Raw genomic sequence first — 27709 nt, 5'->3', positions numbered from 1 at the left:
GTGACTCTTTCTATTATCATTTTTTTTTCTTCTCATAACTGATAAGCAAACAGATTTAAAGAGAGAGCGTGAAAACATTAAATTATTCACAAGAAAGCTACCAAAAGCAATTTGGAAGATAACTATATCACCTTCATAGAGTATTACTACAAAAGGAAAAAAAAAAATCAATTAATGTAATTTATACTTAAATAAAAATAAACAGATAAATACTTTCAAATTATGATTGTGTTACTTTCTTAACATTCCACATCTTTACAAAATAGAAAGCCATGACCCAGTCTTGAAACAAAGAGACGTCAAATGAAAATAATAAAGATAGATAAAATAAGGTAAGAAAAATAGCATAACAAACAACTTGAGCTACACCCCAGCTAAGGGGTATTCAGGAAAATCATATGAACAAAGATAAAGGTGGAAATTCATACTCATATATCAAGATCAGTGTTTGTTTCAATTTTCTGGCAACACTGAGACAGAAGATAAATGGATGTAGACTGGGAGTTTGGAGTACAGTGAGAAAGACTTAGACTAGTCAGACTTAGGAAAGATTCAGCTGCTATAATAAAAGAGTTCATTAGAACCCAGGAAAGGAATTTGATTCAGATACCAAGGTCTATGATCCTAAAACAAATGGTGTCATTTATCTGCGTGGTTCTGTGATTTACTCCATTGGAGTTGAGGAGTAGAAAATTGCATGTATGTGTTGATCCAGGATTGGGCATTTGGAGGACAAGAAAGTAAAAGAGTAGAGTAGACAGTCTGGAGAATTGTGAACTAGAGATGTGACTGAAGACTTCAGAGGGCCCGTGGCAAAGAGCTATGACTGACATTTCTATACAAAAAACAAGTTAAGAAGAGGAAATGATAACAAATATATTTGATCACACTTTTCCTCTTCCATGGGAAGCTTCAGATTGAAGACTCAAAGAGCCAGGATGAACAATGCATTTTTATGCTTAGGTTTGATGAAGCATGGAGAGCCAGGTAGAAATGTGATTGGATGAAAGGATTTGACTTAATGATAATAGACTGAGCAGGGGAACCAAGCAAAGTCTGTGTGTTCAGATGCTTCTTGGCCCCTTGATGCAACATTTCTTCTTCCCACCTGTGGAGAGGACCTCTTCTGCAATAGGTCTTATGATTGACTATCAAAAAATGTAGGTGGGGGGATTTCTTCAAGGCCAGTTTAAAGATGCTTTGAAAGGTGGGGGAAAGTTAGAGTAATCCATCTAAGCTCCATGATGTAAGCTTTTGATTTATGGCTTGCTTTGTGTTTCTGGTTTCTAAGACTTGACTTGAGGGAGAATGGGGAACAGGGAAGAGAAGAACAGAAAAAAAAAATCAGAAAGAAAGTTTACTTGTTAGACTGCTTCTGAGGATTTCACTCTGGGGTACCATTTTCTAAATCCCAACAGCAGACAACAGCATACAAGTTCAATGTGTTCAGTGCCTTTGCTAATTTTGCATTCCAGTCTGGATGCGGCGTCCAGCACATACTTACTAAATGCATGCCACATAATAAGAAAAAAATAATCATAAAGTAGGGTGATTATAGGAATGCACACAGTTCTTGAAGGCAAGTCTTTCCAATATAGGATTCATAGTAAAATCCTAAATGGTAAAAATGTGTTCATAGCAACATCATCACTGCTATGATTTTGGATAGAAAATGACCCTTGAAATTTCACACATCGAAAGCTTGGTCCTCAAAACAGCATATGCAGAGGCGGGACTTCGGGATGTGATTGGATCATGATGGCTTTGACCTCATCACTGGCTTAATCTATTTATGAGGTCATGACTGATGGTGATATTGGGAGGTGGTAGAAACTATCGAAGGTGAGGCCTAATTGGAGGAAGTAACAGGTCACTGTGGGCATGAACTGGAAGGTGACTTCTTGTCCCTGGCCTCTCTCTGTCACTCTCTTTCTGATTCCCAGCCACTGTGAAGTGATCATCCCCCTTTGTCACACTCTCCCACACCCTAATGGTCTGCCTTGCCTCAGACCCCAAACAACAGACCCATGCATTACTGACATGATGGGCCATGCTATCATAGTCCCAAAGAACAGGACCCGTCAGTCGGGGTCTGAAACTTCTGACACCACAAGACAAAATACATCTCTCCCTCTCGAAGTTATTTTTCTCAGTATTTTATCACAGTAATGGAAAGTTAACTAACACAATTATGGGCAATGAGAGCAAATTATCTTGTCTTTACCTTTATATCTGGTTGACTTTTCTTTTTTTTCTTTCAGTGCTGGGGTCTGAACCCAGGGCCTTATGCTTGCAAGGCAAGCACTCTACCACCTGAGCTATATCCCTAGCCCATGGTTATTCTTAAATTATTTCATTGCTCTGTTTATTTGTTTGATGTTTTGGCTATACTGGCGATTGAACCTAGGGTCTCACACATGCTGGGCCCGCACTCTATCACAGAGCTATAGCCCCATTCCTTCATTGTTTTATTGGAAGTTTGATCCTGGTATGTTCTTGAGCAATGTTAAGATGATATATTTCACTAGGTAATATCATCATCTATGCCTCTAAAAATAATGATAGTTCTTAATGAATGATTTCTTACTGGTCCTCTGGTTAAGCCCTTCACTAATGTATAAGGTAGCTTTGAATTTATAGTTGTGGACTATAAATTCCTGATCTAAAGTCTCCAAAAAATAACATGTAAAATTTATCAATTCTCTCCTAAGTCTTGGCCTCTTAGACCCCTACCTTTTAAACTCTAAAATATTTTGAGTGAATGTACAATTTTTTTAAAAAGTTTATTACCTTTTGCTAGTACACACATAAATAGCACTGAATCTATATATCCAAAAAAAGAGTTAAATTTGAGTTCAAAATTTATTGTTGATTGAAAATGAAGATGTTATGATCTCCTGTTGTACACTGAGATACAAGACTCAAGCCTTTTCATTTTAATGTAAACGAAAGTTGATGATCACTTTTCTAGAAAGCTAGGATCTCAGTAAAATATCTTGCTAAATACTTAACTTGCTTTCTGAAAATACTTTCTTGGCTTTCTGCAAAGATGGGTATAGGAGGCTGGTATCCTGACCATTTTGACCATGTACCAAAACAGATATATCTAGGTGATCAATATTCTAATTCCTCCTAGGATATGACTGTCAAATTTAGCAAGTAAATATATACAGGATGCTTCTTGAATTTGAATTTCAGATAAAGGATGGAAATTTTTTTAACAGTATATCCTATTTAATATTTGAGGCATGTTTATGCCTCGATGTATTTGTTGTTGATCTAAAATTTGATTTGAAATGAGTGAGTGTACCGTATTTCTTTAACAAACCTACTAAGGTAGGATTACTGTTTTTATGATGAGAAGGAACAAGGAAACTTAGTAAAGATTTGCAGACATATCCTGATCCTGAAAATTGCCTTGAAAAAGCATAGTTTTTAAACAAACATGACCGTTTTCCAAATTCTTAGGTGAAATCCTTCTGATTCTACTTGGGCAGGGGTCAGAAGGAAGATCATGTTTCACAGGCTTATTCCAAACAAATTCTTGATGAACGGTTATTGGCCAAAGGCAGTACAAGAGAGGTTGGGAGAAGGCCAAATGGAATCTTAATGAATCCTTAAGTGAAGAAGTGGTTAGGGGGAAGCAATTGGCAAGGTGTTCTTCTGACCCATGAAGCAATGCGAAACTGAAACATCTTTTCTCAAAGCCTCTTGTCACTGGTGCTTACTACAATATAATCTTATTGTTTTTAAGAAGAGCTACCTGAGGTAACTTATTTTTGTGTGAATTCTCTATTGTCTCATGCATCCTGGAATCTTTCAAATGCATGATTTAAATAGAAGTGTGGGGTTTTCTCAATAGCCTAGTATTAATACTAAAACTAAAATTGATTAAGGTAATGGTAATAGCTCAGGCTGACATGGTGCACATCAAAATGAGTCTGAACACTTTAGCTCAAATTAGACTGTTTTCTCTTGAACCCCCAGCCCAAACTCCAAAGTGTATATACAAGACACCTTCAAAGATTCATACTGTGACAAGGAATATGGCATATTTCTTCTTTCTCTATAAAAATAGATCTAACTTTATCATATACTAAAAAAGTCAGTCTGAAATTGCTGAATTAAGGAAGGGAGGGTGCTTATAACCATAACTGAATTCTTCTTCCCCAAATAACAGGAACTCAAAATGAAAGCAAAGGTAACTAACACAAATTTCAGCTTGAAAAAATGAGCTTCCTTTGAGTGTTACCTGGTCACCTGGTCAATAATGCAGACATTTCAATTGTTTCATCTGGAAGATGAAGCAAATGTTTATTGAGGTCAGTGGAGTGGGTTGTATGTAATGGATATTCTGCTCTGCCCATTTGATATTCTGTTGCAAACTGGTGGGGGTAATTATGAGGAAAGCTACATCAAAATGTTTTTGATGAAATTCCTGATAGCATCATGTGTGTGTGTGTGTGTGTGTGTGTGTGTGTGTGTGTATAATATACTGAAAATTCATGTTTAAAAAATGGGTAAGGTTTGAAAATGCATAACTGAGATTACCTAATTTTGCTACATCCCACACAGTTTTGCTCTGTGGTCCACTCTTTCTGCTTCTTCAGGCAGTGTGGCCAGTCTTGGACCCTATTACCAGGCACTCCACAAGTGCCCAGCATGTTGTCCAACTTAGTAAGAGCTCTCTGTTGAATGGATGAATACATGAATTATTAATTAAATAATTCATTTACTGCCTGGCTTCTTTGCTGAAACTGACAGCCCTTTCCAGACTAACTCAGAGCAAGTTAAAAAGCAACTAGATACATAGCAAAGCACTCCTGCATGAATAATCCAGGATGCTGGTGAAAAATCCTTCCATAATGTAAGAACTTGAACCAGAGGAATTCATTAGCAAAATGGATCTCTGTAGTTCCCTACCTCTGATTCCATGATGTTGGTATTTCCATATGAAGACATAAAAGATAAGAGAGATGAAAAATTGTCCTATAAATACAACATTGGGGGGGTCACATTTTTTTTCTAAAGAATAGCTTAGAGGCTCCTTGAACACTTTGTCATTAAAATGTGCACATATTTATATTAAGGATTCCAATTAAGACCCACAACTAAGGTCTGATCACATGTTTGGTCTTACACTATATGAGGTAGTAGATACATTTGTTATTCTCTTATTGTTGAATCACTTTTTTTTTTAGCTTGTCTTCTGAGATCTCCAGTTTTTTTTTTTTTCTTTCCTTTCCTACATCACAAACTATTCTTCTTCTGTCTCCTTGATGATTCCATCCTCTCTTCCCAGAATCTAAATATTGAAATACTCTGACTCAATATTTGGAAATCTTTGAGTCTCTAGTGACTTTATTTGGTTAGAGGTTGAGAAACTTTCAATTTTCAACACCTTTGTTTCTCAATAGGGCTTTACAGAGTACTTCAAGGCCAAAGAAGTGTCTGATGCTTCCATTTATTAAGTAGTTAAGTCCAAATGACTTATTATTTATATTCTGTTAGGCTGAATAATGGCACCTAGAGCTGAATCCCTAGAACCTATGAATATGCTACTTTGATGGAAAAGACATTTTATAGGTACAAGTAGTTAAGAATTTTGGAATTGGGAGATCATCCTAGATTACCTGGATAAACCACCATGATCACACGGGAGTCCTCAGGACAGAAGGCGATATGGTGATGGAGACACAGAGATTTGGAGATGCTACTGCTGCTTTGGAAGATGGAGGAAGGGTCCCCGAGCCACAGGGTATAAAGATTTAGTACTAGAAGCAGGAAGAGGCAAGGAAGTGGATTCTACCCTAAAGCCTCCAAAGGGGGTATGGCCGTGTTGACTTCTTGGGTTTGCATGGTGAAACCATTTGGCACTTGTGACCTCCAGAAATGTGCAAGAATAATTTCATATTGTTTTATGTCACCAAACTTGTGACAAATTGTTATAGGAGCCATAGGGAACTAGTAGCTATCCTAATATCTTCCTAGCCATATTTCAAAAATACAAAAATAAATTGAGAAGCCGGACCCAGTGGTGCATGCCTGTAATCCCAGGGGTTAGGAAGGCTGAAGTGGGTGGATTGTGAGTTCAAAGCCAGCCTCAGCAAAGGTGAGGCACTGAGGAACTCAGTGAGACCATGTCTCTAAAGAAAATACAAGAAAGGGCTGGGGATGTGCTTTGTGGTTGAATGCCCCTGAGTTCAATTCCCAGTATTACCCCCCCCCCCCAAAAAGAAATAACTGAAATAATCAATTTTAAACATAAAAGTTTATTTTAGCTCACAGGTTTAGAGGTTCAGATCTACGATCCGTTGGTCCTGTGTCTTGGGGCCCATGAGGAGACAGGACATCATGGTGGGAATGTGTGGTAAAGTAACACTGTTCACCTCATGGCCAGGAAGTAATAAAGAGGAAGAGAAAGAGACCAGGGACCGACAACTCCCTTTGAGGGCATGTCACCAATGACCTGAGGACCTCCCATCAGCCCCCACTTCTTCAAGATCCCACCAACTCCAAATAATGTCACACTGAGGAGCAAGCTTTCAACAACTGTGTCTTACGGGAACAATCAAGATCCAAACCACAGGAAATACTATATATATATGTTTTCACTTACAAAATCCATGCATCCATGGGACTGGGGTTGTAGCTCAGTGGTAGAGCGTTTGCCTAGCATGTGTGAGGCACTGGGTTCTATTCTCAGCTCCACATATCGATAAATAAGATAAAGGTCTATTGACATCCAGAAAAATATATATTAAAAAAAATCCATGCATCCATATTTTCTCACCCTCCAAAATTTACTGGACATTGCTAATTTCATTTCCTGTACCCTCTTGATTTTCATACAGTATTTGATTTTTTTAAAAAAAATATGGTTTACAAAACTATGACGACCTGATACTCTTCAAAAGAAGGTGGTTCAATCTAATATTGAAACTGTACGCTACCTAGAGTTAGTAGTTCACATGCTCAATATCAGATACCCATTTCCAAAATTTTTCCCTCAAAAATTCAGTATATCCTGTCACGTTGCTGGCACACATTCTGGAATCAGAATCTGGTCCTTGTAAATATCATGTCTATGTTGATTCACAATTGTCTTTCTTCATTTCCACTAGTAATCACTCCCTTGGTCCCCGACTTGTGTATCTAACAGCCTACCCACCCACTCAACTTGAATACCCAAAGAGCAACTCAAATGAAATATTTCCATGACAGAATTTGGATCACTTTCCAAATGTTCTTCTCCCTGCTTAGCTCCCCTTGCCCTACAATCATCTCTCTTTCTCAGGTCACAACAAGGGTTTTGCACCTCAGTCAATGGCATTATCATTCTGCAGTTCCTTCTAGTGCAGAAATAGTCTTCTACACCTCCTCTCTTCCTCTCCCTTCCTCTATCCAACCATCAGGAAATTCCGTAAATGATACTGAGAGCAACGTAAGTCTCGGTGAGCTCTCCTGGGTCTCTTCCACTACCTCTTTCCCAGCCCAGGGAACCCCGTTCCTATCCACAATGGGCATTGTGTTCATCAAATGCAGAAGCTGTCTGGCTCAAAGACCATTTAAAAAAAATTTAAAAAAAAATAAAAAATCACATGGACTAAACACAAAGCTCTAGCTGTAACCTACAGTTTCAGTTTCCAATCAGAGGCAATCTTATGTCCCCAGGCACATTTGCCAAAGTCTGGAGATTTTTCGTTGTCATAATGGGGAGGAAACGCTGTTGTCATCTGGGTAAAGGTCAGTAATGCTGCTAACCACCCTAGAGAGCACAGGACAGCCTCCCCCCACAGAGAATTATTCTGTCCAAATATTGACCATGCCAGGAGGGCGCTGTGGCACACTCCTATAATCCTAGTGCCTTGGGAGGCTGAGGCAGGAGGATCTCGAGTTCAAAGCCAGCCTCAGCAATTGTGAGGCACTAAGCAACTCAGTGAGACCCTGTCTCTAAATAAAATACAAAATAGGACTAGGGATGTGGCTCAGAGGTCCAGTGCCCCTGAGTTCAATCCCCAGTACAAACTCCCCAAAATATTGACCGTGAGGAGGCTGAGACCCCTGGGCTCATGTGGTACAGTTGCCCAGAACTCAACCCTGGGTTTTCACCGCTGCTGCCTTTAGCCTGACTGATCCCTGTTCCTCCAATACCCCCAGCACAGGGATTTGGAGGACCCCAAATTATTACAGGATCTTTAATGTTTACCTTTAGGACATTCATTGGACTTAAAAGTGTTTCAACATGTGTGTGTGTGTGTGTGTAAATTGAGGGGCCTCTACAGGGTTATTATAGGATGAACATGGAAGGCAGGAGCAAAACTATTTATTTAAAAAGAAACACACCACAAATATCTTTGCACTATCTATGCCATCTAGTATTTTATTGATAATGTATTTGATAAAATTTGATAAAACCTATTACCTTTAATTATTGTATTATAAAAAAATACAGAAGTCCTTTGTAGTACTCCAAGACAACATTATGCTCTCTTCGATGTTCACCCCTCAACACCCCGGGGTAGAATATTTTCTTTGATTTATAAACTTTAGTTCTTTCTTTAGAAAAATTATGTATAAGAAAATTAATATTGGAAAACATAAAGCCTTTTAAACTACCTTAAATGTAGTTCCCAGTGTGTCAGGTAGATCTGCATTTGAATCCTGCTTCTCCTAGGTATCAGCTCTGGGACTGTGGTGTAGATATTTAATCTCCTTTACTTCTGTTTACTGATCTGTAAAATGGGAATGATAACCATACATACTTCATACTCCTGCAATTAAGAACAAATAAGTTGACAGACATAAATCAGCTCAGATAGATAGAGAGAGAGAGAGAGAGAGAGAGAGGGGGGGGGAGATCTCAATTGCTGATCTCAATTGCTGTAGGATGACCATCTATCCACATCTATCCAGGTTGCTTGACTATCCTGGTTCAGGGGTCTGTGCTACTCTGCTGGGACTGTAATAAAAAATACAACAGAATCAGAGATGGTGGTGTTAAACCCTAAGCCCACATACAGTCATCCTAGAGCTAAGATCTGCTTTTCGATTTATTTAAGAGCACTTTTTCACATTTCCCCAAATGAAATAAGGATAAATTATTCTTATGAACTACATGGCACCCCAGCCCTAACTATCACATCTCATTCTTTCCCTGGCCCTCCTCTTTGACAATACAAGCTCCAAGACAAATCTCATGGCTGGGGTGGGGGGAGAGAAAGAAAGAAAAGGAAAAATTTTTAAAAAGGACCAAATTAATCCAAGTCAGCAAACACATTTTGAGTTCCACACTGTACCTGGTACTGAACTAGAGAACAGGGAATCTGAAATGAAGAATCACAGCATAGAAGGAAGGACTATTGAGCCCCAGGCAGTTAAGTGCTCAGCATTCTGGAAAAAAAAGAGAGAATTGTGTGGGCTGACGAAGAAAGGAAATGCTTCATTATAGTCAGGACTGGGAAGATACAGAGAAAAGTTGAGGGATTTCATAGCAACAACCCCCATCCACTTCCTTTCGGGGGAAATGTTGGAAAAAAAAAAAAAAGTAATAATTGATTAATTGATTTACTTGGCAAGAATATCCACTTTTCTGATAAGAACAAAGGAATGTACAAGAAAAAAATGGCAGGATAACATATTGGGTAAAACTAAGTCCCTGTCAGAAGCTCTTTTAATTTTGCCACAGAAGGGTTAGACTGTTGAGAACTGCATTTATTTCAAATGTCAGCCTTGGCAAAGTGGGGTAATGTTTACCTTCATTCAATTAGTAATTATTGTTTACATTTGCACATTACACCACTAATGATGTGTCCTTATTACTAAACTGAAATTCCTCTGTGAGATGCTGTGGAATTTGAACTCTGTGATAAAGGAATAACATAACAAAAATAAAATTCTATTTATCTGGATACTCCCTGGTCTGTAAATCATACCTTACTGGATGATGGGAATGATTTGATCTAGTACCATATTTGGTACCAGAATATTCTAGAGATGAAGGATTGGGTTCTGCTCACCCAACAGGCTGCAGCTTGCTCTACGTCCCCATATTGATTTGGGAATTGCTTGTTGGTAAGATGTAAGGGAGTGGTCTACAGACTTCTCTATTAACCTTTATGTCTTTTGCCCTTGGCAACATCAGGGACCTGCAATGAATCATTATACACATTAATTTTTTTTTCTTAAAACTAAAAACACAGAGATAGCTTCAAACACCGAACTCACTTTTCCAGAATTTATCAATAGAATTATTTATTTCAAAAAGTAGGAGAATGCTTTCCAGGGGAAAAGATAAAGTGAGTCACGTCACAGTGTGAGAATCCATCTTGTTCCTAAGTGATAAAGATGCCTGGGTACTTTTGGGGGCAATGTCACCAACCAGCCTCAGTAGATCTGTCAAAGAGGAAGACTAAAATACCAATAGTCTGTAGCTGAGATTTAATTTAATAGTGGATTTGAATTGTGCTCCTCACTTCTTACTGATTTTTATACTTTTGAAGAAATTGGTGCCCCATTGTTTGATCCAGTACCATAAAATTATGAGAAAACTGAAGATAGAGGTGGAACAATTGCTTTTAAAAATTTTTAGTTAAGTTCTCCTGTGGGATACACTTTAGAAATTCCTTTTTTGTTTTTTTTTTTGGTAGAATGTATATTTTGAAGGAAGTCTGACACTCGGGCCTCCTTTGCCCGACCCCTCCGTAGATTCTATATCCTATATCTGGTTGGGGTAACTCTGCCAAAGCCTTTCCTTCCGCCGTCTGCTAACCTAATCAAACATTTGCTCTCCTAAAACAAAGATGGAGCCAGGAAAAGTTTTTCTTGTATTTCAATTGCCACTTGAAATTAAAGACTCGGTCTCTTCTGGATCATTTGAATACCTCATTTATGGTTGGCATTTACTTGAATTCATAGGTCGTGAATGCTTTAAAAATTATACCGAGTCCTTATATAGAGCAGGGGTTTCAGTTTCTGAAACCGAGGCTGCAAATGTGCTCAACACAGTCCATGGTATATGCCAAATCCAGTTCATAATGGGCCAGGTTGGCACCATTTATGTATGGCATGGATACAAAATGCTCCTGACCGCCCCCCCATCAAGGATACAATTGTTTCTAAGTTTCAGAGTTGAATGCTTCATTAAATGCTGGAACATGTGACATAATGGGGTCCCGAATTGCTAACTTAATATTTAGCTACCAAAATTCAGAGACAAACACCTTGATGCCCCCCTTGGGTCTCCACAAATAGCCACATTTGCTAATCTTTCCCCACAGGTCTCCGAAGAGGGAGAAGAATGCGAAGTTTTAATTTGTTAATCACCCGGTCGGAGAGGGGCTGGGGGGGAGATGCTAATCGTCTGCAGACATCTGTAATGACCCTTGGACAAAACCGAGGAAAACTAAATCAAAGCTTTGACAAGGGCAGGAGAGCGGAAACAGAAGCCCTAATTGTGACCATGTGACGTGCACTCTCCCTCTTTGTATCTTTTGTAGCAGAACGGCACAATACTTTATAAAGTAACTTTTAAGGACAGAACCAAAAATGACTTTTTTTTTCATCTTCGGGGATAAATGGTCAGTCTCGATCTGTGAAATATGCGAAGAAGGACCCACATTATGGTGCAAATGGAGCACACAAAGGGGTCTGGGGAGAGCTTTTGCCAGTTAAATTTGGCTAACCTGCAGAAAGCCTATTGTCAGACCAGCCATGCTTCACTGAACTCTCTTCCCTCTTTATGGTTAAGTGAACCCGAAAACAATGACAAAGGAATATTCACTGAGTCACATATTCTAAGAAATAGACTGTACTCTCCTCTAATCGAAATAACGGCACTTTAATTCTTGGATTTTCCACATTTTCATTGGAAAAGCTCCTATCTGCTTTCTCTGAATCTATATCAGTTCATGCAGTTCGGCCCAGGGGGGAAGTTTGCAGGACACTACTGCCACTGTAGCACTTGAAATATTAAGATGGACAGAACAGGAGGAAGGTAAGTCTGCTTCCTTGCAGTATTTTAAGCGTCTGTTTCTATGCTGGCAAAAAGTTGAAAGTTGTCTTGGTTGCGAGAAGTTTTGTTTCATACCCATCTTGTGTCCAATAAATGACTCTTGTTGCTGTTTTTAACGGCTGAAGTATAGGAGGGAGCAAAAGAAAAAAGAAGATTTGATGGCACTCCATTTATAAAACAAAGTAAGAAGCCATGGGTTTTTGCGCTTAAATATAGACACACTGGCAGGATTGTCAGAGGGGAGGGTTGTAGTCTCAAAATGGAAAACACTGAGAAAAAGGGTCATGATTTTCCTAGCTTCAGAAGTTATGTTTCTGGATTTCATAAAGTGAACTTTTTTTTTTCTTGAGGATGAAACTGTTATGTAATTTGATAATGAAAAATACAAGCAGGATCTGAAATCACACAAAGCTGCCAATTATGTGAATATTTTCTCATTCTTCACTGTTGCATTTTCTTGTAATTAAAATAACCTTTAAAAATGGACATTTTAAAGAGTTTAACTTTAGACTGGCCTCTAAAAACAGTCAAACTTCAGGAATCTTGAATTTTTTTGTCAGTAAAAGTTGCTAAGTCAACTCAGGGTGGCTGGCTGGCATTTAAGGTACCCAATGAATTGCCCTTTGCAGAGGTACCTCCTTGAGAGAGGATCTAATGGAGTCATGAATCCTTGTACTTTTCTCTCCTTACAGCAAGTTCTCGGGTTTCAGAGTTCTGGGCTCCCTGGTATTGAGTTTTTCTTGCTAGAGGACAGGCAACCAACTTTGTGGAAAGCTGTTTCTAAAAGCCCCCAGTCAATACCCAGACTGCTGCTCCCTGCGTGGTGTTAACAGCTCCTCACACTGTCCCTGACTGTTTCTCAACCTCAGTTTTCTCAGCAGGCATCTCTCCACACAGTTCCTGATTTAGTAGTCTTTTACCCTCTCCAGGAAATGCAGACTCTCATTGATTTCTCCTGCTCTCTCTTCCCTACCTCCTCACGTAGCAGTAAATGGAGCGCTTAGATGCAGAAACTTCAAGCTCACCTTCAGAGTAGTTTCACACCCCCATTCCTTTGGAGGAACGAAAAATAGGAACAGTGCCTACAGTCTTTCAAAGGCGGCTTGGAGTATTTCTATATTAGAAAAGAAAGCCTTTAAAAAGAAGAAGAAGAAGAAGAAAAACACATTTCTTAAAAATAAGTAAACACCGTCAAGTTCCAATTTTATAGCAGGTGACCATTTGTTCCTGGGAATATGTGCATAGTGAAAATGGATCCGGAACTAGGAAATAGTTAGGAGAACAGCATCCCAAAGAAGTGAGGTACCCATGTGACCAGCCTCATCCATTTTTGAGGGTGAAGAATCCAAAGGCAAGATCAGTATTGCCATGTTCATCAGAAAAGAGTAGCACGTGGCATTCAGATCCATTTCCTAATCTCTCCTAGGAAAGAAGTAGATCTATGTCCAACAATAAAGAGCCTGATCACTTGCTGATGTCATGGCTTGGACTCATGGGATTTTGCCATCCAATGGCATTTCGAGACCTTTCAAACACAGATCATAAAAGTAAATAATGCACATAATATAATTGTTTGGGAAGGACTGGCCAAGGATTGATTGAAGGACTGCTCATATTCACAAGTGCCTAAGAAATATGCACTTGTAATGAATTTACTGTGGATGTATATCATTTTTATTAAGATTGGAGAATTCTCTGGTACTTGCTTGTGAATGGGCAACTAGAAGTGAACGTTCACAAAAACAGTGTGTGATTTCTCTGTGGAATTAAAAATTCAAGGACTATTTTGGGGGCATTTTTTGGAGCTCTTCTGTTGATTGTTTATGTGGAAGTTTGAAATTCTCAATTTTCTGATAAGAAAAAAATCATTTAAAATAGCATCTAAGGTAAAAATATTAAATAAATTGCTGCCTATAGCTTTTATTATTTTTCATGCTTCCCAACCACATCTGATAGTGATATGAAGTGAAATTTCCGAACACTATTATAAACAGAAGGTTAGGAAAGATTAGTAAACTCTAAAGTATATTATTTCCACAAATGTTAATTACTCTAAAGCAATGAACAGATTCCTTAAGTTGTAGAAACATAAATAATTTATATTTCCTTTCCTATATCTATATACAATGCCTTGTAAGTGTTATAAGTTAATATGTGGGGCTTAATTGAATCCAGGGAGGATGGAGTCGAGAAAGGAAGTAGCTAACAAGGCTGCCAATTTTACATTTCAATTAGCACATTAGTTTCAAATGAGAAAAAGTTTTAAGAAATTAGTGGAAATAAAAGTCACATGAAGACTGCTCTAGTGTGGCCCACAGCTCCTTAGAACCCAGGTGGGACTCACTCCTGACCCCATGATGTCTGATGAGATGGTATTTTAGGTGACTTTACTTCTTTAACTCTATTTCCAGCGTACTTATCTTTAAAATATTCTCCCCACTATAAACAACCTCTACTAGAAAATCAGATACATGTTTCAGGGTTTTTTTTAAATTTTTTTTTACTCAGTTACACTGGAACTTAAAATGAGAAGGGAGGAATGTGATTTAATTAATATTTTATGGGTGCATATGCACCTGTATGTGGGTATCCGTAATATTTGCTACAAGTCATTATATGTAACTGTTCTCTAACATGCCGATATGTGCAAAATTATATAAATTCACTGACATTGGTGTCTGTTGAAGTTTCCTGTACAAATCTCCAAGGTTTTAGTATTGATTAAACACAAAGTAAATGATCCAGACCAGATCACTGTTCAATTTATTTGGCAGAAAATGAATGGATCCACTTATGTTCAATTATCACCACTGAGATTTAATTAAGCTGGAATAATAAGAATAAATCTTTTTATTTTGTTACATGAATTTCATTCACTAGATTACTTTTACAAAAAATTACAGCTATATATTCATTACTATCAGTTTATGTTTGTATGTTCTACGCATCTGAAAAATATATGTAAAATACTGATCTTAAGTTAATTTTAATCCATACATGGATTATATGTCTGGACTGGTATCTGGTATGAAGATGAGAGCTTTGGTTGGCTCAATTCCTTAAAACTGTACATTCAGCATGAAATTGTTGTCTTTTATAATCTCATTAATACATTGTAATTATAAATATTCTTAAATTGCTTTAGTTGATGGTGGTGTAAGATTAAGAATATTCTTAGCTTTGATTTGTCTGTGATTCAATTTGTGTTATTGAGACAACAACATTGCAAATGACCTATGGTTTCTATTTCTGCTTTTGAATATTCACTGAAGTAAAACATCATCACTGAAAAATATTCAAGGGACCCCACCTGTCCCTACCTACCACATACCTAGGTGTACATAACTCTGTAACCATGTCTTTCAATAAACTAAATGCAAGGCAGACAGCACGTATCCTAGAACAGGGAATAATATGGTTAAAATGAACTGAAAAGTAATTTTTACTTCATGGAACCTGGCTTGCCTTACTTTTAACTTTCATATGTATTTTGTCTTTCAAAGAAGGCTTACTCTATGTACTATTTAAATGGTCTAATTCATCTCCTTTTAAGCATTGTTCATTTATTTTATTCAATTTATTTTTATAATTATTTTATAATTAAAACTATCCTCGCTCTGTGTGAGAGTGTTATAACTTGAGTCGAGCAAACACTAACTCAAAGAACAACATTAACTTTGGACTGAAACTAATCATAGGACATTATAATCTTGAGGCACGCTTCCTAAGGAGGCTATTACGGAATGAATAAGTTGATTATGATGGAAATCTTTTTTCTCCTCGTGTTATTCGGGTCCTAGCTTGCACACTCCGCAATAGAACTCTCTGGCACTCATGTTATTCAATATTTGCTGGTGTAACAATTCACAATTGAAGGCTCAACAGTGATAGTAACATTTAAATGAAATTGTTCTACATAATTTCATGATATATGAAACAGATTAAAATAATTGAATTGCTTTAATATATCCCATTAGCGTTTAAGATATCTTGATCCACATTTTCTTTTTAAGTTACAAAAAAGGTATTTCCCACAAAGCAGTATATCATGAAATAGTGGGAGGATGGAGGGGTTTGAGGTGCTGAGAGAGAGGGTGTTGGGGACAAAGATCATAAGTTGAGCAGGAATTAAGGGCAATGAAAGGCAGCAAGTGTCTATGCATTTTACATGAATCTGTGGGCGTGAATTCAGAGAAACCTTATGTGCAAAACTTTGATTTTATTTTTAACTAGTGATCAAAACCTTACAATCCAAATTTAGAAAAAAATATATATTTGTTTTTCTTCGTAATTTCTATGCTTGGGAAATGCAAACTTCAAGGAAAAGATAGGCAAACTCTTCCTGAATCACTCTCAGAGATGAATTGACAGTCCCTGTGGGATTGGCTAGTGTACTCTGCATCGAAGCAGTGGCTGAGAGTTGGACCATCTGTGTTCATCTGAAAAGGAGTCCAGGGTGGTATCTTGTCTTCTCTTTTATAACAATATTGCAATTGAGTACTTGCTGCTACTGTAATTTAGATTTTTAATCAAACCACTGCACTAATATTAGGGTGCAATGAATTGTACGGTAACAAAAAGGGACTGAGCATAAAAGGAAGTTGAGAAACAAGTAAATTGTGAGTCTTGTTTAATGTGGGGAGAAATGAAGACGCATGACAGGGCTCCATTCAGTGCACAAGAATATTCTGTCCTAAGAGCGTAGGGACTCTACCAAGACCATGTCCTTTTTACACCAAGGAGACTGTATTGAGAGAGATAATCTGTCATGATCTGAACTTCAAAGGCTAGTAACCCACTCCCAGTCACGATCAATAGCCCTAATGACCACCCCCCGAAATCATTATTCATAAACGTACCCAGTTCTCTTCCAAAGACACTTGTATTTCTAATTCTATTCATTTATTCATGTAGCAAAAATCAAGTTACTTTCAAAGCAAGTCTCAGTATATGGATGAGACACAGGATTTTTTCCAAGTGAATATAGTTTGGGCATTAAAATGATTTCTTAACATGAGAAACAAACAGGAAAAATGAACTCAGGTGGACTCAATTTAGGTGAAGAAAATTTTGACCACGAGCTTTGCTGCGTAAGATGCTCCAGCATTTTGACCTCCATAGGCGACTTGTTCAGAAGGCTCGTCTCTCGATGCCCTTTCTTAGCAATAGTACGGGTCCTTCATTCCATGCCTTGGACAACAGCATTTTTCCATGAAAACTTTGGAACATTAAATTCCTCACTGCTACCACAGCAGGGTTCCCTTTTAAATAAAATTAGATTGGTAAAAATCGGGTAAGAAGGCTCTACATGTGCAAGCTATACAGAAAATACAGTAATTTCCTCTTAGTCTGCAATATTGCCACTTACCTTCGCAGTCTTGATTCTCCTTCATAATGGCAGTTGCTTGGGACTTAGAACCACAGAAAATATAAAATACCTATGGGACATATTCCAGTACTGTACATTAAATTTGAGGATTTTACATGTGATAAAGTATGTCAGTGTTGCTTACAGGGAATTCCAGTGATACCTCAGCTTTCTTGGACTTATTATAAATCCTTTGTTGGAATTATTGTGGCTGGTTCAATAATTCAGATTAGCCCTCATGTTTATTAATGCACTACATCTGTGCAAACAACATGTCAAGCAGAGAGTTTATTGTAATTGCCTGAGCAAACAGAACCTGAAAGAAGCAATTTCCAGTTACAATGTGCTATGACAAGTAATGAGGTAATTGGCATTCTGTCCTGATTACTTCCACCTTCTTTTTTCATCAGGTCTATATTGTGTGTGATAGATAGTTTTATAAGAAATGAAGGTGTTTGATAATATGGTTCGCTGCTGCTTAAGGTTAGTGATTAAAGACAATCATCATTTTCTCCCAGAGATCTTATTAGCTTTAACATTATTTATTCATATGTGTAAGGATGTGCCCAGGACCCATCTCCTCTGCGCGCCACATGCTGCTAAAATATAAACGCGACTGCCACCGAGCGCACGAAGATCGCGTTCTAGGTTTGCAGGCAGCGATGGGACCCGGCGACTTTCTGCCAATGAGATCTCCGCGCTAAACTGTGTGGCTTAGGCTAATGACTTCACGCTTGCATCTGCCTTCCACGTTCACCTGCCTTGGAATAATAGAAGCAGCATGAAATTTAAGGGCAAGATGGTAATTTGGTGCTGAATCCTCATTTTCCACAAGTTTATAACTTTCTACCCAGGTTACCCTCCGCCTGCAGCCTGAGTGAGCCAAAAGATGTCATGCGTGTTCCTAGACCCGTGGCTGATGATTTGGAAAGTTCAGGAGTCCCAGACATAGAAAAAGAAAGAAATTAGGAAGTAGACAAAAGTTATTTGAGAAAGAAAGAAAATAGGTTCTCTTTGTATTTCGAAGGGCTCTCTCCTCCTCATCTTATGTGTTTTGTTTGTGACATTTTTCATTTATGAATAGACATTTTAAAGTACAGTACCTGCCAAGGAAGAAAGCAGCTTGTCAATGGTGCATACTTATTCTCTGTTGCCTTATTTTAACACTGTCCTTAGATGTGTACATTGCCACCAAAGTTCTTGTCATATTCCAGACGGCAGCCTAGTGCCCCTTCCTGGTCACCCTGACACAGGTGAACAGTTGTGCCCATGTCTGTCTTTCCAGCTGTAAGTTACACAGGGGCAAGGACTCTGCTCCCTGGGAGCCATTGTATTCTCTCAAGAGTGACCCCCCAACTTTGGAGCTGTGCTGCTCCTGATAGAAAACCAGCTGTACCACTCACAAGTGACGAAAACTCAGATGAGCCACACGCATCTCCAAGGTGCTGTTGTCCCTCTTAAAAAGTGGATCTAATAATCATATAATCATATTTCTCTCCCGTGGTTGATGAGACAAAATAATTAAGGTTCTTAAACAGTGTCTGGCCCATGCAGACCCTCAGTTAATGTCTCCTGAATGAATAAATGTGAATTTGACACAATCCATTTTCCAATCCTCACAGTCTAGCATTTTTGCTCCATTTTCTCTGATATAATAAGTCAAGCAAAAATAAGGGCATGACAATATATGCACCAATTCCTCATATTTTGAATATACACAATTCTATAAGGTTGTTTATAAGAGATAGAAAAAAATAATGGGAGAATAAGTACACACAGAAAAACTTAGGAGGACATCTATGAGGTTAATTTCCTCACTAAGGCCTGGAAGGATGTCCAGACTCTCAGAATTGAGGTGGGACGTAGAACTACAGCAGAGAAGCAGAGTTAGTGCTTAGAAGTTCAAGGACCACCATTGACAAGATTATGCACTACACTCCCACATTCCAGTCTTCCAGCTGGGGAGGGGATTTCTGATCTATACTTGGAACAAAGGTGTAGCAACATGACTACATTTTAGGAATGAATGAAGGCTTGTGTGAAAATTCTCTTTCAAAAATAGCCTCCATGAGGAGCTGCCCACAATCCACATCTCGTGTGAGGAACTCCAGAAGGTCACTCTTGCAGAAAATTCTTCTACCAATTCGTTTGCAGAGTTCAATACCAATTTAATCACAATGATCCTTTTGCATGCATTTTTATTTTTACGAAAATGTGGATAACTTTGTAAAAAAAAAAATGGGAGGGGGCAATTATTCATGCTCTGGAAATAGTGTAATGAGCTGGACCACATGAAGGGCTTATAACTCAGAGACCAAGTGGTAAGGCAGAAAGGCCATCACTGCTGAGGGAAGAACATCATATCTAGACACAGCCTCTTCACCTCATTTCCATCTTGGTTTTCTTCTTTTTTCTTCTTTCATCAATGTTTTTGAAAGTTTTGTTATGCGCCAATCACAGTTCCTGTTGGAAGTAGCTACTTAATAAGTAAATGTTGAAAGAACAGATAGGGGATATTAAATGATGGCTATGTTGGGCGTCTGCACCATGATAAAAAGCTGGGGAAGAAGCCTGAAGCTGCAGCTGAGGGTAGCAACCAGCGCCTGTCAGAATGGCATTACATTAGTGTCCACCTTCTCTGGTGTAGAACAACAATAATCGCTTAATTCTGATATGGCAAGCCTACAAAAGCATCTGTCCATCATAATTGCAAGGGTGGTGGTTAAAAGCTTATTCCCTACCTCCTGACCTGCATTCATGCACACACACCTCACACACATGCACACACTGAAGAGGAAACTTGATGGTGTGTTCCCAGGCTAGACATAGAAACACCAATGCACAGCACTGACTCTGTCCCAATAAACTGAGGGAAGAGGAGTCTCCATGGAAGTGAGAACTCATGCTTCGGCCTTCAGAATCTGGGAGAACTGGTGAGGCGTGAAATGGGAGGGCCAATGGAAAAATTAAAAAAAAAAAACCTTTGCAAATGGAGACAGACATAATCAAAATTAGAATAAATTGTATTACTTAAATAATGAGATGCTACTTCTATTTCTTCTAGATGTGCTCATGTTATAAACTTAACACTATGAGCATCCAGAGAGATAGAATAAATATAATTAGCTAGTTAATTAATTTAAAAAGCCCAGAATGCAGTTGCAAAGGTTTAGGTATTTATAGAGAATGAGACTGGTCTGGAGTGGGTGCATTATCTAGTATTTAGTCATCACTTATTTTGTATCAAAACGTTGCATTTATGCTGGACAAAATGTTGATTTTCACATAAAATCTTGAAAAAGAATTGAGGCTGAGTAGGTTTCCCAGGTAGAAAAGGACTTTGTCCATTGATAATGTGCTATATTTTCACTTAGGAGGCATACTGAAAAACCAAAGGAATAGCTAGACTAAAGGATGAGGAGGCAGAAAAACAATCTAAATCTGTCTCTGCAAAAGCTTTGCCTGCTTCAGTCCTTCTGTGGATCTGAGCAGCCAGAGCACAGTGCAGGGTACACAGGTGAGCTATCCAGGGGATTTGACTAGAAAAAGCCAGGGCCATGACTCAGTGGGCTGAGTACAGGGAACTTCAAAGCTGATATCCAGTGATCCCCAAAGAAAGGAAGTGAACCAGGGTCCAGGAGCACAAAGGAAAAAGACCTCACCCAGAAGTAGCTCCATAGCAAGCAAGGACACAGACGCAACCTCACAGGTCCCAAGACTGGTATTGATCAGAAGAAGGTCTGCAGCCTCAGGACTGAGCTGCCGTTTGAGCTCAGTTGGCTCCTAGGTACAGCAAAGAGTCTGAAAGGACATGGACTGTAATTGATTACAGGGTGCGTGCTGCTTGGGCATACACCGCCAATTTGGTGGGATTCAAGTTAATTTCTGTGAAAAATGACAATTTCATAAAGGGATTGTACTTCTGCACACAGGAAAACTGAATGAAGGAAACTTAGAAGAGTATACTTAGGTGTAATTTTAAAGCAATACAGACTAAGAATACATTTTATTAGTCCAGATTTTCATGTTCTTGTTCCTGCTAAAGAATTAGTCGAAGCATTGATACGAGTTAATTTCTCTAATCATTGGAATCATTAGTGAAACCATGAACTAAAATTGTATTTCCATTTTGGTATTCTTTCATGAAAGCTATTAGTTGTCTGTGATTCAGTAAAGAGTAGTTTTAAATATATTTTAATTGCATATTGAGATCCAATAAATACTTTGAATGGTGAAGTCTATAATCAAGATCTTTTTTCAAAAAATGATTAACTTTGGCCATAAAAGTAGAGAATTATGGCTTATGAACCTACTAAAAATTCTGTTATGATGGAGCTATTACCTTGGTATAGTTAAACATATTACTTCTTTTTTGAGATTCCTGCAATATAAATATTTTAAAAAGGACAAAAAAGGGAAAACTATATAGATAAATAGCATGAAACTGACTTGCCAAATTCAAAGATCTGCTTTTCTTCTTGTGTACTTTTTCATTCATTTACATAAAAGTCTGTTGGGAAGTTCGCTACAGAAGACAGTCTCACACTCGTCCTCACAGAAGCTGTGTTCTCCATCATCCTCAAACCTGGTGCTTTCAGTTGGGAAGTCCTCGCTTCTGGTGCAGAATTGCTGCAGCATCCCACCCAACTAACTCCCACTCTCACAGCAGAAGAAAGGGGTAGGATTCAGAGATGGCATGGCACTTTTCAATTCCAGGCAATGAGCCTGTCTGAAAGAGGTAGGCAGAGTGGTCTAGGGACGTAGCAATATCTGAGAGACAAAAGGGGGATGAATTACCAAGTACCACGTGGACTAGAGTAAGGAGTTTAAATTGTGTTTTGGACAGCATAAGACAGCACTCTTTGAAATGAGAAGTGGCACTGTGTGATTGCGTTTAGAAAGCTAATGTGGTGCATATTTGGCTATGTTAAGGCAGATTAACTTGTAAGAAATCAAACAAGCTTAGGATATGACCAATATTCATGTATTTTCCTCAGTACTCTAAGTTTGTGAGGTTAAGTATACTGCCCTTGGTGCGCTTTCATTCAGTTTTTGTATTTTCTTATTGCATTCCTAGTTGTAGCACAAAGCATATATTGGAAGTTCACAAATAAGGCACAGGATATCCCGACTTAAAGGAAAAACTATAAATGCCTTAAAAGCAAGCAGATCTTGGGAGGGAAGTAGAGAGGGAAAGAGAAAGTACTGGGGAATGAGATTGATCAAGTTACATCACATGCGTAAATGAATAGGGTATAAAGAATTCCATTATTATGTATAATTATAATGCACTAATAAAAACAAAAGGAAATGGGTCCAAAAGGACCCTGGGAAGAAAAAAGTAAAATAAAAGCAAGAATGTCTATGTATCACAAGACTGCTTGTAAAGACAATAAAATGAAAAGGTATCAGTTGAGAGTGGGTATTAGTCACATATATAATCAAATCATATTCAGATGCTATGAAGAACTATCATGAATCCACATTAAAAAATCCATAGCAAAATGGGCAAAGCAAATAGTACACATTGCATAGAGGAAGAAATGTAATACATGAATAAATATACATAAAGGCGTTTCTCCATAATAATCATTTCAATTATGTCACCATAAGATGCTATTTAAAATCACCAGGTTGTCAAGATATAAAAGTAAGTCTAACAATGCCAAAGGTTGGATGGATGTGGAAAAACAAGGAACTCTAAATCCTGCTGGTGTATTTGAAAACCAGCAGAACCTCTGTGAAAAGACTTTGGAATTATCTGGTTACTTTGACCTCATGTGTCTTATGACCTACCCATTTCAATTCTGAAAAAACTGCAACATGTACTGCAGTCAATATGCAAGAAACTATCTACAGCAGCAATGTGAGAACAAATTTAACTAACTTACTAAATGCATAAGTGCAGAAATATGTTTATAAGTCTATCATTAAATATATACAACATAGCAGCAAAAATAAATAAATACAGCTATATGCAACAAGTGTTAATCTTAGATACATAATGTTGAAAAAATTACCAAGTTACAAGCTGTTCTTAAAAGGTCATAATTGGATATAATTTTATAAAATAAGTAGGACTATAAATATTATTAGAGATATTCCCATATATTGCAAATCATAACTAAAAACATTTTTTAAAAATTCAGGATTATTCACCTCTATGGGAAGAACAAGAGCTTGGGATTTGGAAGGGGAAGAATATAGATGGTATCAATGGTACAAGTAAGATCCATCAAAATGTATTCCAAAACTCTTATTTAAGGATAGTAAGTCACTCTTTATTTAAGAGGGGGTCATTATAACACGTGTAAGTTTCTCTGTGATGGAGTCTTGCTGTGGGGGACAGAGATTGGGCCAAGTGGGAATTGAGGGAACCTCTGTAAGATTCAATTTCTGTAGTTGAGTGTTTATTGTAGACGTATTTCTTTCACTATTATGTTTAATAAATTACACATATGCCACCCATATTCTTTTGGGCATGTTAAGTACTTTCCAATAAAGTGTGTAAGAATAAATAATTGACATTTTAGAAAACAATGAATGAATGTTTAATATTAATACCAAAAACAATATGCTAATTTTATCTCAAAGTGACCCGAGATAATGAAAACAGATACATTAGGTTCTATGGCTGTTACCAAAATATCAGACAAGAACAACATAGAGGAGAAAAAGTGTATTTGGGGCTCAGAGTTTTGGAGGTCTTAGTCCACTGATGGCCCCAACCATTGCTGCAGGCCCAAAGTAAGGCCGCAGTTCATGGGGGAAGGACCCAGTGGAGGAAAGCTGCTCACTCCCGTTGGGATCAGGAAGCATAGAGAGAGAAAGGGGAAAGAGCCACAGGGATGATGCACCCTTCTAGGGCACACCCCGACAGACCCCTCTCCTCCAGCAGTGCCCCACCTGCCTACAGTCATCACCCAATCAATTCAGTCACCTAGGAGGGACTAATTAGGTTACAGCTTCACAAGCTCATCATTTTACCTCTGGATATTCCTGTATTAACACTGGAGTTTGGGGAGACATGTCATCCAAACCCTAACAGTTTCCCATTAAGAGCAAATTATATATTTGATTTCTTCCATCCTTTCCACCTTCCTGTCCTGAGTCTGATTTGGATGTCATCCACTGTAGCCTCCTCTTCACCTACTCTCATCTGCACTTGGAGAACTTCTTGATAACAGCAGGGCCAAGCTCATCCCTCTAGAGCGTGATACTGATCTTCACCCCTTCTTAAAAGTCTTCAGTTATCCCATAACCCTCAGAAGGAGGTACGAACTCTGGACATGCCACCTTCCTTTTCTCCTCCAAAGATCAATTTCCCCTTTGCCCTTCCAGCTAATTGCTTTTCCCTTCCCTGCTACCACCCACTGACATCTAGGTTCCTGCTACAGAGACAGCAGCTCTAAAGCCTTACTCACCATCCCTGTGTCTGTCACAGAGCTGAGGTCGAAGGACATCGGACACAGCTCTAACACACACTATTGGTTTCTTCCTCCTCTTATTTCACTGTCTGCATCACTAGAATGTTGTCAGTCTTTGGAACACAATAGCCCTCAAGTTATATTGATTATACTCATGAATGAATAAAGGCATTCGGCTAAATGATGACCCAAGTCCAAATTTTAAAGTCTTCCTTTTTCTCTTTTCACAAATACTGTTTTTTTTTTTAAATTTCCCCTTACTAATCAATTTTAAATATTATTACACTTATTAAAATAATAAGATTAAGCCCTTACAAGCAGGAAAACAAGTTACCAGTGAAATGTGTGTTGGGACCCTCTATGTTTACATCAAATTATAAATTTGTATAATCACAAAGATAAATGATAGAAAAATGAGAATTTAAATGTTCGCTTGATGAGTTTGGGGAGGGGGTGTCTTTGTCCTGCAGATAAGTATCATTCTAAATAACTTATTTCATTAACTGTGGCAAATTGAACCCTTTTAGAAAATTAACTGATCAACTCCAGCTGTAGAGTAAAAGGTTTAAGATTGTAAAAGCAGGGAATAGAGTCTCACTGATTCACTCAAGTTCAGATCATGCTGATGGGGGCTGGGGAATTGGTTGGCCTGCCTTCCATGACCAAGAAGCTCAACTGACTGAGTTCCTACAACACGGCACCAGGCACTGGGCTGAAAGAACTTAGGAACCAGTCAACTCTAGCAGAAGTTGTGGGTACTAACGATGAATAACGGGCACGAAACGTGTCTCCTGCATCACATGGCTTCGGACCTGGCTCATCTGCATTGCTTTCTACAATTTTCAACTGAGCTATCGCTTGCATTGTAAAGGCTCATCTTTTTCATATATTCTAGGGCAAAGAATTATCAGTACTTTTTGTAAGTTCTGAGACCATACTGTCATGCCTGCAGCACATAATTGTGTGCAAGCTGTAAAATGGCAGTTTTCTTGTGTAGGCCTGCAAAAATATACCACACAGATCAGGGAAATCGGTAATTCTTCTAAAGTAAACTTTGATGTCAGGGTTAAGAGTCACCTTATTTTCTTCAAGCAAGGGTATGAAGCAGCTCGCATTCTTATTTCTTTTGCATGGTGTCTCTATTGTCTGGTGTGATGGTATAAAAAGCAATAGAAGAAAAAAGTATGGGAGAGGAGGATAATGGGATCTTGATAAATATAAGGGATTTCATAGGAAATATCTAAGGGGAAATATAGTTTCAAATGAGTTGTAAGAAACAAAAAAAAAAAAAAAAAAAGAGGAGCATAGCCATTCACTTGAAAGTGTCCATTGGAAGAAGTCAAGTGGGGGAAGGGAGATGCTGGCAATGGGCTGATCGACCTTCATCTGTGTGCACATGTGCACCAACAGCTGGGCTAGGGGGAGATCAAGAGCCCACATGATTGCAGAGAGAGACCAAGCAGGTACATCAACACGACCTGCAGACCCCTGAGCACCATTTGAAGAAACTCATTTGCAAATCCCTCAATAGTTTCAGGCCTTCATAAGGCGTTAAAATGCTCCATCCAGGATTTAGAGGTCAAGGAGAGAATCCAGGTGGAAAGCATGTGTCAAGAGCTTTTGATCATTTTCCATAAAGAAATAAGAACTACTGGTGATTATATTAAAATATAAAAACTAAATGAAAGCATCAAATACTCTTTTCTCTAAAAGTTTGGGTCATAGTAATGAACTCAAACAATTTTCATGTTTAAGATATTTCCCTCTTGGAGAATTTCTGCATTTTTGCAATATGAAATATATACTAAGTCCTTTGGCAGTATTTATTTCTTCTTTAACATTTCTAGACATATGATTCTATTAAAATTAGGCTAACTTCATCCAAAAAAATCTTTATTGTGCACCTACCAGGTGCGTGACACTTTGCTGAGGCAGAATTTATGACTATTTATAGTGTAATATTGCATATAATATATTTCTAAAGTCCAAAGATAACTGTGCTGCCTGCCTGTGTTGTCAATAATAGAAGTTCATGACATTTGATTTGCGTCTTTGTGAGAAGCAATGTTATTCTGATTTAATAGCTTCCATCTGCTCTTCTCATTCTCGTTGCTCCTTTTACAGTTTCCAAATTCCACCCTGTACCCTCCAGGGAAATTTTCTCAAGCATTGATTCTATTCATCTATGAATTGGAGGGGGGAGGGCTCTTCAGCAGCCTTATGGTTTTGTTTATTGATTGTTAGGCAACTTGTTGACATGCACACACTGACTTTTCTATTTCTTTCTTTCTTTTTTTTTTTTTTTGGTGTTGGTAAGTGCTTGAAAATTACAAAGATTAAACTCCTGAACAAAATTTAGTGTCGAGGCCTCCCTTTGCAAAGTAGAGTAGAGAAACCTTCCATGAATAAGGATGCATCAAAAAGAATCCCCCTCTGTATTATTAATCTATCATCCAACAAATTTCTTCCGAGACTAAAAAAAGAAAAAAAAAATGTATGGATTGTGTTTGACATAAAATGAACTTAAAGTTTAATATTCAATTTATAGCAAATTGCAATTAGTCAAATTCTAACATGATATTATCACAAATATAGCACATTTTTGAAGTTTCCTAGGCATGCTAGCCACTGAAGCATTATTTTTAGCTTTTTCATCTGAAAAGGAGGTATTATGTTCAACAGCATAAAAATAAGTAAAATTTTCCCTTGACATTATGTGCCATCTGATTTCACACTAGATCCTGTTACTATAGCAAAAGCTTTACCAATGCATTTATCTTTGCACTGTTAAAGATGAACATAAAGTAAGATAACAAGTATATTAACAGATACCTATCATGTGCATGATACAAAATTAATTTATGGGCTTTATCATTAGTTTTGAGGACTCATATTTTATAT

Source organism: Sciurus vulgaris (assembly GCF_902686455.1).
Source record: "Sciurus vulgaris genome assembly, chromosome: 14".
NCBI classification, from domain to species: Eukaryota; Metazoa; Chordata; class Mammalia; order Rodentia; family Sciuridae; genus Sciurus; species Sciurus vulgaris.
This window is presented reverse-complemented; position numbering follows the sequence as displayed.